Raw genomic sequence first — 12,597 nt, 5'->3', positions numbered from 1 at the left:
TAAGAATCTTCCCAGAGGGATGCTAGATAACCAGATGTGCAATTATAAGAAAGTTTGACCCAGTAATTGAGCGCGAGGGACCATGCTTGGCATTCAGTTGATGGTAAACAGACTTCCAGTCTGAGAGCAGCATTCGGGACACATCTTGGCATCCCGAAGATTTGGCGCAGAAAAGTTGATAGTACTGATTCTATGGAGGGGTTATAGGCAGAGATCCAAAGAGGGGCACCATATAATAGTTGGGGAATAATCTTTGTTCTGAACACCTGGATGGCTGCAAGGATATATTGCCCACCTTTGGTGTAGAAGTAGCGTTGGATGTTTTTCGCTGTGGATCGAGCAGTCATTATCGCTGCGCGAATATGTGCAGCCCAGGAGAGGGTGGAATGAAAAGTAATACCGAGGTATTTATAGCAAGTAACTTGGGCGATTGATTGTCCATTGATTATCCATTCAGAGACTGAGGGGCGCTTAGAGAAGATTACAATTTTAGTTTTAGTAAAATTTATGGTGAGATGATTATCTATGCAGTATGCCATGAAAACTCGCAGCAGACGTTTGAGGCCCACTTTGGAGAATGACAGAAGAGCTATGTCATCTGCATAGAGCAGGATAGGGCATCTATTCTCACTGACTTTGGGCGCATGAAGGTTCGGGGATGTACATCTTGGTCTCAGATCATTCAGAAAGAGGTTGAATAGTAATGGGGCCAGGACGCAGCCGTGTCTAACCCCTTTCGTTGTGGGAATTGTGTTGGTCAGACCCCCCTCTCTACCACAACGAACACGGAGTGAGGTGTTCAGATGCAGGCTGTATATAAGAAAAAGCAATCTTTTCTCAATGGTTATGTTTGCCAATTTGGCCCATAGTTTATCCCTGGAGATCGAATCAAAGGCCGATTTTAGGTCCACAAAAGCGACGAATAGGCCGTTCCCCGCTTGATTCTTATATTTTTCTGCCAAGTGATACCAGAGTATGCAATGATCTATGGCAGAGCGTCCATTTCTAAATCCTACCTGTTCGCATCGTAGGATATTTTCCTCCTCTATCCAGGTGGCTAATTTTCCTTTCAGATAGCTGGCGTAGAGTTTTCCTATTACTGAGAGCAGGCTGATTGGTCGGTAATTTGAGGGGTCATCCCTTGGGCCTCTTTTATACACAGGAATAACTATGGCCTCACGCCAGGCCTCAGGAATAAGGCCGGTATTGTTAATGAAAGTAAACAAGTAAGACAATATGGGGGCCCACCATTCTTGATGGTTTTTCAAAAGCTCTGGTGGTAGATTGTCACAACCAGGTGCCTTTGCGGTCTTTAAACGAGTGATTAGATCTGTTATTTCTTTCTGGGAAACAGGGGGCCACACTGGTAAGTTTGCAAGATCAAAGGTAAAAGGGTATTTTGAAGCAGAGATGCAAGTACCCTCTTGTATACCTATGTAGTATTGTTCCCATATATAGGAAGGGATATTGCATGTGACATAATTGGTAGGTCTCAAGGCTCCAGATACAAGGTACCAGAATTTTTTTGAATTTTTGGACTTGGCTGCATCAGTGACTTCCAATCCTCATGCTGTGCTTGTCTCTTTTTAGTGGCAATTATGGACTTGTATTTCCTTTTAATAGTATAGTATTCCAAAGGGAGATTGCTTACATTATGTTGTTGATATTGTAAATATATTTGTTTTAGTTGTCTCTTAGCAATTAAGCAATCTTTATCAAACCATCTTGGGCGGCCATCTCTTAGGTTTACCTTGTTATGGAAATTGGAAGCTAAGCAAGAGTTTAAACTCTCTATCAAGGAATCATAAGTGCTTAGGATCAATGGGGTGTTAGAGGGATTTCCTAGTTGTTCTTTAATGGCTAAGGCATAAGGGGAGGAGATAAAGGCTGCTATCTTAAAAGCTATTTGAGGAGACCGATTAGATCTCCTGCATGAGTTGTTGGTTAAATTAACTGCAGGTGAATTTTCTCTTTTAGTTGGATTGACAGGGTTAGCGGCAGGTGGTCGCTATCTAGTCTTGTTCCCACAGAGAAGTTATCAATTACGTTCAGAAGCTGGTGGGAAATTATTATGTAATCAATTGCACTGCTTCCTCTGTTGGAGATGTGGGTGTAACTGAGCAGGCACATAGATTACCCGGTCATAGTTTTCCAACTAAGGTGAGATGTATTGAATCTTGTTGAATTGTGCAACCTGAATTTGCCCATTAGTGATTGAATCCCACCCAAAAATAGCAACAGTCTGGAGGTGCCCTAAGTTAAGAGAGGGGAAAATTTGTTAGGGGGTTTGATGAAGGGCTAGTGGCAATGGTGGACATTGGCAGGGATGAGGGTAGGCGTATTTCCAAGCCCCCTGTTTTGGGTCAGAAAAATGATCTCCCAATTTTGAAGAGGAGAGTTTGGATGAACTCTAGTTGAAACAGGGAGAGCTGAAGTTGCCTGTATTTAGTTTAGATTATCATCTGAACCGGCCCTTAGCCACTGTACTATGCCAGCCATTAAATATTTGCCACGTTTCGTTTTTAAACAGCTGATCCCTTCTTAAGTGGTCTTAATGCTAAAAATATTGATTTTGTGCTGAACTAGCAAACAACCCTGCATTGCCTTTTATGCTTCCATTTGAATGATAAAGTGTGCTGAGTGCAGTTTGTCCAAAACTAGTAGAACCAGTCAGATCAAATAAAAGCACAGGAGAGATTATAGTTGGCATAATAGGCTTCCAGGCTTGAATCATAGACTAAAGAATGCCTCTCTCTTTCTCTGACTTGAAAGATATTCCAGGCAACTACAGCGTGGAGTCTTTTAAGCTGAGAAAGAAAATATATGGGTGTTGGCTTAGTTTGCAAAGTATTTTGGAATGTAAATGTTCTTCACTGTAAAAACAGACACAGACAACTGGTATGCTGAGCGATCAGCATAAACTGTTTATGAGATAATTGACTTGGGGGAAGGCAGAACCTGTGGCTGCAGCTCTTCTGTGTAAATCACTTTCAATACATGCAAATTCTGAAACTGCCACTGAAAATAAAGGATGAACAGAGGCATTATACACTGCAGTACTGGCTCAGATGTCTCCTCCCAATTACTGGCCCCTTCCTACTTTGCAGTGGGTATCTATCAGCTTAGAGATTCATGCTAGGGACAGAAGAACCTAGAACCTAGGTTCTAGGTTAACCTAGATGTCTCCCTATTGTCAGAGGTAAAAGGCTTGTTCACCTTACCAAAGACTACTGAATAAGCTTAGCAGTCATGGAATAAGCAGAGAGGTTCTCTTGTGGATCAGGAATTGGTTAAGTAGCAGGAAGCAGAGAGCAGGAATAGATGGACATTTTCCCCAATGGAGGGCTGTAGAAAGTAGAGTCCCCCAAGGGGACCTGTGCTTTTAAAATTGTTCATAAACAATCTAGAGTAAGGGGTGAGCAGTAAGCAGTGAGGTAGCCAAGTTTACTGTTGATACTAAATTGTTCAGGGCTGTGAAAACATCGTATATTTAAAGCACTATTGTACCATTATTATTATTAACAGTCATGGCTCCCTCCCCCAAATCCTGGGAACTGTAGTTTGTTAAGGGTGGTGGGAATTGTAGCTCTGTGAGGGGTAAACTGCAATTCCCAGTATTCTTGGGGGAAGCCATGACTGCTAAACAATTAGGATGTGATTATCTAATTAGGATGTGATTACCTGCCACCCTGGGCTCCTGCTGGGAGGAAGGGCGGGATATAAATCAAATAATAAATAAATAATAAAATAATTGCACCATTGCCATCAACCACAACACTGACAATCTTCCAAAGCAAATGTGGTGTTTTAAGTTTCAAAGGAAAGGAATCCTACATGATCCATTCGATCCTTTCTCAGAAACTATGTTTTTATGTCAAATCCTTGCTTTTCCTAAAGCCCTCTGAAACCACGGGTGCTAACATTTAAACTTCACTTCAGTGTTGTCTTTTTCATCCAATTGAATCGGAGGGTTAGAGCTGATATGTTGCGGAAGCCCAGCTGGCCTTTCTTTGTTGAGACAGGCAAAGAGAAGAGAGGGCAACAATCTTGTTTATGGATCTTAATTAAGAGACTGGAATAGCACTGGCAGGGCAGAGCCATGCCAAGGCAGGCTTTGCACACTGGGTTAAATGGTCACAGCCCAAACTTCACATGCAATATTCATCAATGTGAAAACTATGTAAGCCCTAAAGACCTTCACTTCAAACAAACAATCAACTATCTTTCCCAGGTCCATGGCACAGGTGTTGTTGAAGATTTGCCTCATCATTGATTGTCCCTTGGTTCCTTAGATGGGCCTGTATATGGTTAACCAAGCTTAAGAAATTAGATGTTAGCAGTGGGATACCATTCTTTTCCCCCACAACCTCTCCTCTCATGCACAATTTTTTCTCCCACTCTTCTCCTGTTGGCCTCAGCCATGGTCAAGCAGTATATCAACATGGATGTTAACCATGGTTAACATTAAAAAAGATTTTCTATCTACTGAGGCTTGCTGGCCAGCTTCAAAACCTGGTTTCAAATCCCAGCTGAGAACGAGCCCTGGGTCCATGGAAAGGGAGCTTGTAATCTCTTTAAGTATGATACATTGCACGGCCTGTACCTTAGGAGCAGACAAAACGTTCCCGTGCAGGCAGTTTGTGACAATTGCACAAAATATTTTCTACTTATCAGAAGACAAAACCCAGCAGAATTACATTAGGAGTTGTTACTTATGCTGAACAATAGCAAAATGTAGAACCAAAGATATCCAGTCTAATGTGCTACAATGCTAATAGTATTGCACATCTAGTGGTGTTGCTACATATTTATATTTAATTGGTTGAGTTTCTAATCATTTTTAGAATAGTTAGAATAATTTTTATCTTATGCTTTGTATTTCCTGTGTATTTCACTGTATGTTCTTTGTAATAGCTGTTGCTATTTGTTATTAGTTTTGCCATGGCTTATGCCAGTCTCCTGAGAAAACAGGTATGCAAGTCATTCTCTCATCTCCTGCCAGCCTCATTTGCGAAATCTATGAAGTGTTAATAACACTGCCCAGTTTTAATATTGTTGCTGCAGATGTATTGTTTTTATATTGTATTATTGTATTTTATCAATTGTATTTTAACAATTTTGTAAGTCGCCTAGAGTGGCCATCGGCCAGATAGGCGACGAAGAAATTAAATTTATTTATTTATTTATTTATAACAGCAACACATCTCACTCACATCCCAGTCCTATTCATGTTTCCTCAGAAATGGCTCATGGTTCAATAAGGTGTACTTTGAAGTAAGTATGAATGGGATTGTCATATTAATATTCACCGTATTGTATGGTTTAGCATCATGTGCACAAGCCTCGGGTTTATACATTCTTTCCTCCTCTGGTTGTGAGGAGAAGATTGGAAGAGTCTACTTTTAAACTAACTAGAATTCCCTGTTGTGTCTGAACTCAGGGGAGCTTTGGTTAATTTAAATGATGGTTAGTTCAAGGAAATGGGATCAAACTATAGATTCTGGCCCATTTTATTTATTAAATATTTATAAACTGTACTTTTATATAAAATATCACAAGGCGGTACACAACTTAAAATGCAATACTAAAATATAGTTTTAAAAACATTGTTTAAAAAGGATCTCCAGCCTTTTTGGACTAGGGGCGCATTTGGAAATTTAAGAAACTGTTGAGGACACCACAAAATACCATTTACAGTAGAAAAATCTGTGATGCTCAGAACCCACCCACCCAGCCAAAACAGGCTGAACACTTCACTCACCCCAAACCAAATAAAACACAGATTAAAAAGGCAAACAAAGCAGGCATCCCCCCCAAACAGGCAAAAAACCCAACACAAACCAAAATAATACATTTTAAAAAATAAAATAAAAATTGGGAGGGGCAGGTGCCAACAGGGCTGCCTGAGGATACCATGTTGAGGACCCCAGGTTTAAACAAACCAGAGTTCTGCAAGTTTGAATATAACAAGGAATTCTGGTTAGTTTGAATTCAAGAATGGAAATGGATGCTTCCAGTCTCCTCTTCACAGGTATGCCGGAGCAGAAGAGGGAGGAACACGCGAATCAGAGACTCTTGCGGTCTCATGCATATAACTCCAAACCATAGTTTAGGATTACATCCAAACTGGGCTTAAGACACTGATATATCTCAAGTAGTAAAAGCATACTGTCCAACTTCTGACAGAGATTCACTAGTTTTGTATTAAGTTAGTTATAACAGGATAGTGATTAATAAGTAAGCTGTTTCCCATGGTTTGCAGAGGATTTTGGAATTGTCTCTATCACCTATTTAAAAATATATGTTTTTACATATAGATCCTGCAGATCCATATTATTTATTTTTATAAATAACACCATTTATGTCCATGGCACTTTACAAAGAACAGGACCCTAAAGAACGTACAATCAAAAATAGATACTGAAAAGCAATAGAGGAAATGGGGAAGTGGAGGCAAAGGAAAGATATGGGAATATCCAACATTTCTCACCTGTGTAATAGGATATCCTCTTCTTCTCTTCCCCTCTGTGCCCTAAATCCTTCCAGAGCAGATTTTAGGGGCACACAGGGGGCTCCAAGGGGGAAGGAAAATCCTTTCCATCAACATATCCAGCAGACAGTGTTGGATTTCACCCTATGTGATTTCTTTAATTTCATATAATTTGGGACATTCAATAGCATGTTTACTTCATAAAAATGTAGCTCAAAACATAACATTTATTCCTTTGAAAGATGTCTATGCCGCCTTTCAAACTATACCAATTTTCTAGTGCAACATGTAATCATTATAAAAACATTACAAAAATGCATCCATAATAAAAAATATTTTAAAAAATAAAAAATAAAGGCTAAACAATTTAAGACCAGCAGTGCTAACACAAGCTCTAAAAGCAGCTGAATGCAAAATTTTAAAATTTCCATACCCTTTTTAACTAAAAGCAAATTCATTTTTAAAGAAGTATTTAGAGCCTGCCTAACATTATTTTTTTATTTGAAAAACCATTTCTATTCATTTTTAGAGGCTAAACAAATACGTAACATGCCATTTTTTTTAAAAAAACATACTAAATACATAGAGGTATACAGATGTGTCACATTTGTTAAGTCTTTTCCATATATCTGCTTGTGTATGTCCTTCCACCATGGTCTTGGAGTCCAGCTGGATTTATTCACAAGGAACCTCACAAAACATTGTTGTTAGGGTGGCCAGGTTAAAAACGGAAAAGACTCCTGCACCTTAGTTGTGTAGAACAGCAGGATTTCAGCTTGTTGTGCAAGCTATAACTGCAGAATGTCACTTTTCTACACAACTACCAAAGGATCGGGAGCCCTGTCCTCTTTTGCATCTGGCCACCCTAGCTGCTATCTTTTGCACAAGAATAAGGAAGCTAGAACAGTAGCAGCAAAATAAGTACAATTGGAGGACACACCCCATGATGATTACTGTACATGCAAATTCAGTGCACATTTGGTACAATGCAAACATGATTAAGCTGACAAATACGGTAAAGGCCAGAGAGGGATGACAGTTAAGTTTATAAAGTAATGGAGTGTGTTTCATTCTGAAATTATAAAGTACAAGATATTTCAGATTTGTATACTTTGTGGTGGGAGAAATTGAACTCTTGAGAATATTTGCAGAATTGTTACCTTTTTGCCTAAGAACAGTTGCAGTTCCTCCCCCCTTCTTTTAATTTACTCCTTATATTTTTATGACAAACTCATTTATTATGTTTAACTTTTCTCATTTGAATTTTCTTTCTTTCTCTTCTCCAGATTAATTTGAAATCTGCTGATGATTTTTAAAAATTATTAACAAATTCTATAAAAGTATATGTACAAGAGCAACAAAACCATACACATCAGCCAGATAGTGAGAAAACAGGTACATTTGGAAGGCATGTAAAATACTTTGTTAAAACATACAGAAATCTTTGCCTGGATCAGCATCACAGACATAATAACATGTCCTCTACCCACTTTAATCACTCTGAATTTGCAACCACTCTTTACATCCAATCATTACTGATTAGAATGCTCCATTCAATAGATATTTTAAACATCATTGTGTCTCCATAGTGGAGAAGCTGTCCATCAAGAAAGTTGTTCATCAAGCAGCTGGTAAAGGCTTTGACCTTCTGCTGGGGTGCAGGGAAGCTGCCAAATTTAACTGTGTGAGCCTCAACAAGGCTGTTCAAAGAGGTTAAGATAGCACTCAAATTCCTGTACAGAGAAGTTCTGGGACACAAGCTTGCCGAGAGTCACATCCTTTTATCTATAAGCTCTGCTACCCACTTCTAAATTTGTGAGGGTTGTGGTGCTTACTTAGTAAAGAGGGAAAGACTTTCTGCACATGCTCCGACTTATTCCGACTTATGGTGACCCTATGAATAGGGTTTTCATGGTAAGCGGTATTCAGAGGTGGTTTACTATTGCCTTCCTCTGAGGCTGAGAGGCAGTGATTGGCCCAAGGTCACCCAGTGAGCTCCATGGCTGTGTGGGGATTCAAACCCTGGTCTCCCAGGTTGTAGCCCAACACTCTAACCACTACACCACACTGGCTCTCTTCTGCTAAGCTAAGAGCCTATTTAATGTGAATGAAGGCAGCTGTTGCGGAACCTTAAAGATGAAATGATTCTCTGTGGCACAAGCTTTTGCGGACTCGTAAAGCTTACTGTGAACGAAACTTGTGCCACAACAAATCTGTTAAGTGATTAAGGTGTCATAAGTCTCCTTGTAGTTTCGCTGTACAGACTATGGGCGCAATCCAATCCGCCCCCATCTGTGGATTGGCAGAGCCACCATGGCATCCACAGCCCAGTTGCTCATGGCAGTGGCGGTGGAAGGAGGGAGGAAGGCAGGGGTGTAATCGTCCAGGGTCTCAGGGGGGCTTAGACCCCTTATTTTTTGTAAGCAGGGTCCCATCAAGGTCCCTATTTCTCCAGCATCCTATCAATCAATCAACATGAAAGGGGAGTGTGTTAGCCGCTGAGAAGAATCTTCTAACATGCTTCCTTGTCATTTCGCTGATTGGAGCCAATCACAGTGAAAGGAGGTGAGTCAGACACTGAGAAGACTCTTTTTAGCAGCTAACACTCTCCCCTTTCATGCTGATTAGCTCCTGGGAACGTCTTGCCATGGGAGAAGGCACTAACAAGGACCTCATTCTCTCAACCCAGCAGCAAAAACGGGGGAAATGGCTGTGACTATCATGAAGGGACCCTGCACTTCTGAATTTGCTACTACACTACTGGAGGGAGGAGCATGATGATCAGCCTCAGTGCTGTGGCATGACTGCAGCAAGACTGGCTTGGGATTCAGTGGATCCCTGGGCTGGCTCAGCCCGCCTTCTCCACATGCCGTTTCCACTGCCCCCACCATCAGAGATACTGCCAGTGGGCCTCACCCAGCAGAGCTAAGCAGGGAGACCCCTTTGTTTAATTTCATCCCCCACAGCTCTGGGGCTTGGATTGCTCTGTAATATGTCACCTATAGCAAGAGTTCTCAAACTGTGGTCCGTGGACCACCAGTGGTCAGTGAGCTTCATTCAGGCAGTCTGTGGCATGTCTGTATTAATTATCTGTATTAATTTTAATTGTATTTTTCTTGCTTCATTTATTTCTTATATCGTCATTGATTGAATTCAATGGAACGCAAATTGTAATACAATAAAATACAATATAAGGAATAAAAGAAGCAACATAAATACAATTAAAAATCCTACAGCATTCAGCACAGCACACTGCAATTGCTACAACAGGCAGAAAAATCATTAAGTAGTCCACCAAGACCATTAGCAATTTTCAGGTGGTCCATGCGGAAAAAAAGTTTGAGAATCATTGACCTACAAAATATCTTTACTTGCTACTGTGGCTTATAAAACGCAGCATAATTTTGTCTGGTCAATTGCCATTTCCTGCACCGGTGACCTTCTGATTTAACTGGTTTTATTTATTTTGGAAATGTATACCCTGTCCTCCCAATGCATTTAAATTGCCCAGAGGACTTACAGCAACAACTGAAAGCAAGAAAAGGCTATAAAAGAAATAAAGCAATAGCATAAAAATAGAAACAGGCTCAGCAGAAAAAACACACACGATAAAGTCTGCCCTGCGAGACAAGTGCTTGCCAGTATCAGAAAGTTTTAACCAGTCAGGTATAAGACAGAGGGTCAAAAGAATCTCACAGGGTATTTCACAGCCTGGATACAATGATCAAGTAGGCCAAGTCAAGAGTGGGGAATGCCAGACCCGAGGGCAAAATGTGACTCTGCAAGACAGGTGTTCTCAAACTGTGGTCTACAGAACTTCATTCAAGTGGTCCACGGCATGTCTGTGGATGTGGTTGAACATGGGAGATGACACATCCATCCCATGAAATGTTTCATATTGCGTTTTAATCGTATTTTTATTCCTTCTTTATATTATGTTTTATGTTGTATTTTGAATTATTATTTTATATTGTATTTTATTGTATTCCAATCTGAATTCTATGGAATTCAAGAGCACAGCACCTTGCAATTGCTACAACAGGCACAAAAGTCAGTAGGTGGTCCACCAAGACCATCAGCAGATTGCTGTTCGTGTATGTTACTAATTGTTCGGCACTGTGAACCAAATTTGTTTTGCATTCTTGGACGTGCGGGAGATAAGAACTGTGCTGGCCAGATGATGTCAACAGGCCTGGAATATTAACTCCCTTATTGCTGGAAAAAGAAGCAAATTACTCTTTGCTTGGGAATTGTGGTTATATTGGAAATTTGAAGGGTTTTTTTTTCGGCTTTAAGAATGACAATCAAAGAAGTGGCAGAGACCCTGGATATACCCCTGGAAGGGTTTTCCCCTCTGGATATGTTTCAGAAGATAATGGATGAGATTAAGATAACGAAACAAGAACTGGGACAGAGTAGACAAGAGATGGCAACTGAATTTGGTAAAGTGAAACAGGAGCTGAAAGAAATAAAGGATTATATGAGAAAAAAAGCAGATGGACAAGCAATAGAAGATGAAAAAGAAATTAAAGGGAAGGAGCAAATTCTGGAGATTGGATCAGATATATCAAATGTGGAATTGGAAAAAGATTTATGGCAAAAATTGAAGGGAGGATGCAAGTCCTGGAGATTGGAACAGATATATCAAGTGTGGAACTGGAAAAATATTTGGAGTTTGTGGATCCTGGAGATAAAGATTACTGTTCGGCGTTGTCTCTGGAGAAATTGATGAAGATATCAGAGATAAAGCTATCAATGTTTCGATGGAATTTCTGGACTGGAATGATTTGATGGAACTTGAAATAGAGAAAATTTATAGAATTAATTCCAGATATGTGACAATGGAAAAACTCTCAAGAGATGTGCTAGTGCATTTCGTAAAAAAGAGGAACAGAGATATGACCTTACAACAATATTTCAGCAACACATTCAGAATTGATGGCAAGGAAATATTTGTGATGAAGGAAATTCCCATCAGACTCTTACTATATGACTATGACTATGACAGCAAGATTATTATGGGTGCAAGGATGGAAGTTGGAAGATGGAATTAACACTGATAATGGAAAAATGGCTATTGAAATTATTGGACCTAGCAGACTTGATGAGATGGATTAATTGACATGTTTATTTGGAGAAAAATCGATGGATATATTTCTCAAGGAGTGGAAACCTCTCTTTGACTTTTTGCAGAAAGAATAAAGTGATGTTAATGAGATTTGATGATTAATTAAGATAACTACTGGAGGAAAGTGATTTTGTAATATGTTAAGAGACAGGTTTGTTATATATCATAGACCTATGGCTGATCTGCGACAAATCGGAAGTCAACATTTTATTTTATTGTTTGATTTGTTTCTTTTTTGTTTTGTTTTGTTTTGTGTTTGAAAATTTGAATAAAATTAATGATAAAAAAAAAAAAGACCATCAGCAGATTGCAAGTGGTCCACTGGGAAAAAAATGTTTGGGAGCCACTGTTCCAGGCCTTTCTGTCTGACCCTTGAGACTCTTCCTAGGCCAAACCTTTCCCCAGCACACATACAACCTTCTTAGGCCAGACCTCTCACTGGCCCTACTTTGCACTCTCCTTCAGTGTTTTTGCCTGGCTGCAATGTGTCCTCGAACTCTGTGACTGGAGGGCTCAGAGAAGCATAGGGAGTGGTCAGGCTGGTATGGAAGGAGACGGTCCCTCAGGAATCACAGAAACCGGAAGCTGCCTTATACAGAGTCAGATGATTAGTCTATCTAGCTTAGTACTGTCTACACTGACTGGCAGCAGCTCTCCAGGGCTTCAGACCCTACCTGGAGATGCCAGAGGTTGAACCTGGGATCTTCTGCATGCATGGCACTGAACTATGACCCATTTGAATGCCCATATATTTTAATCTGAATATTTGATTTCTACTTATGGAACAGGTGTCGGGTTGTTGAACCACCTCCTGTTGGTGTCCCTTTAACAATAGTCTTAGTAGCAACAATTAGAATTTAATTTTTTTACTGATTTATAAAACCATTAATACAATTTTTAAAATTCACATAAATAAATCTCTACATACATGGCACAAATGTCTTTAACTCACAAAATGCTTTCATTTATCTGCTAGATC

At 39.9% G+C, this 12,597-nt stretch overlaps 1 protein-coding gene across 1 annotated transcript in view; it reads left to right on the top strand.

Annotated features, from left to right (window-relative positions):
- The first annotated feature begins 2,063 nt into the window (after positions 1-2,063).
- APPL2 (adaptor protein, phosphotyrosine interacting with PH domain and leucine zipper 2) overlaps positions 2,064-12,597 on the top strand; it is a 50,959-nt gene continuing 40,425 nt past the window's right edge. Inside the window, exon 1 of the mRNA XM_061638916.1 lies at positions 2,064-2,160. The gene's annotated coding sequence lies outside the window, so the exon portion shown is untranslated. The remainder of the gene's footprint in view (positions 2,161-12,597) is intronic.

This window comes from Rhineura floridana, chromosome 8, assembly GCF_030035675.1.
Source record: "Rhineura floridana isolate rRhiFlo1 chromosome 8, rRhiFlo1.hap2, whole genome shotgun sequence".
In the NCBI taxonomy this organism is placed as follows: Eukaryota; Metazoa; Chordata; class Lepidosauria; order Squamata; family Rhineuridae; genus Rhineura; species Rhineura floridana.
The sequence above is the reverse complement of the archived record's forward strand: the minus strand, read 5'-3'. Positions and strand labels throughout refer to the sequence as shown.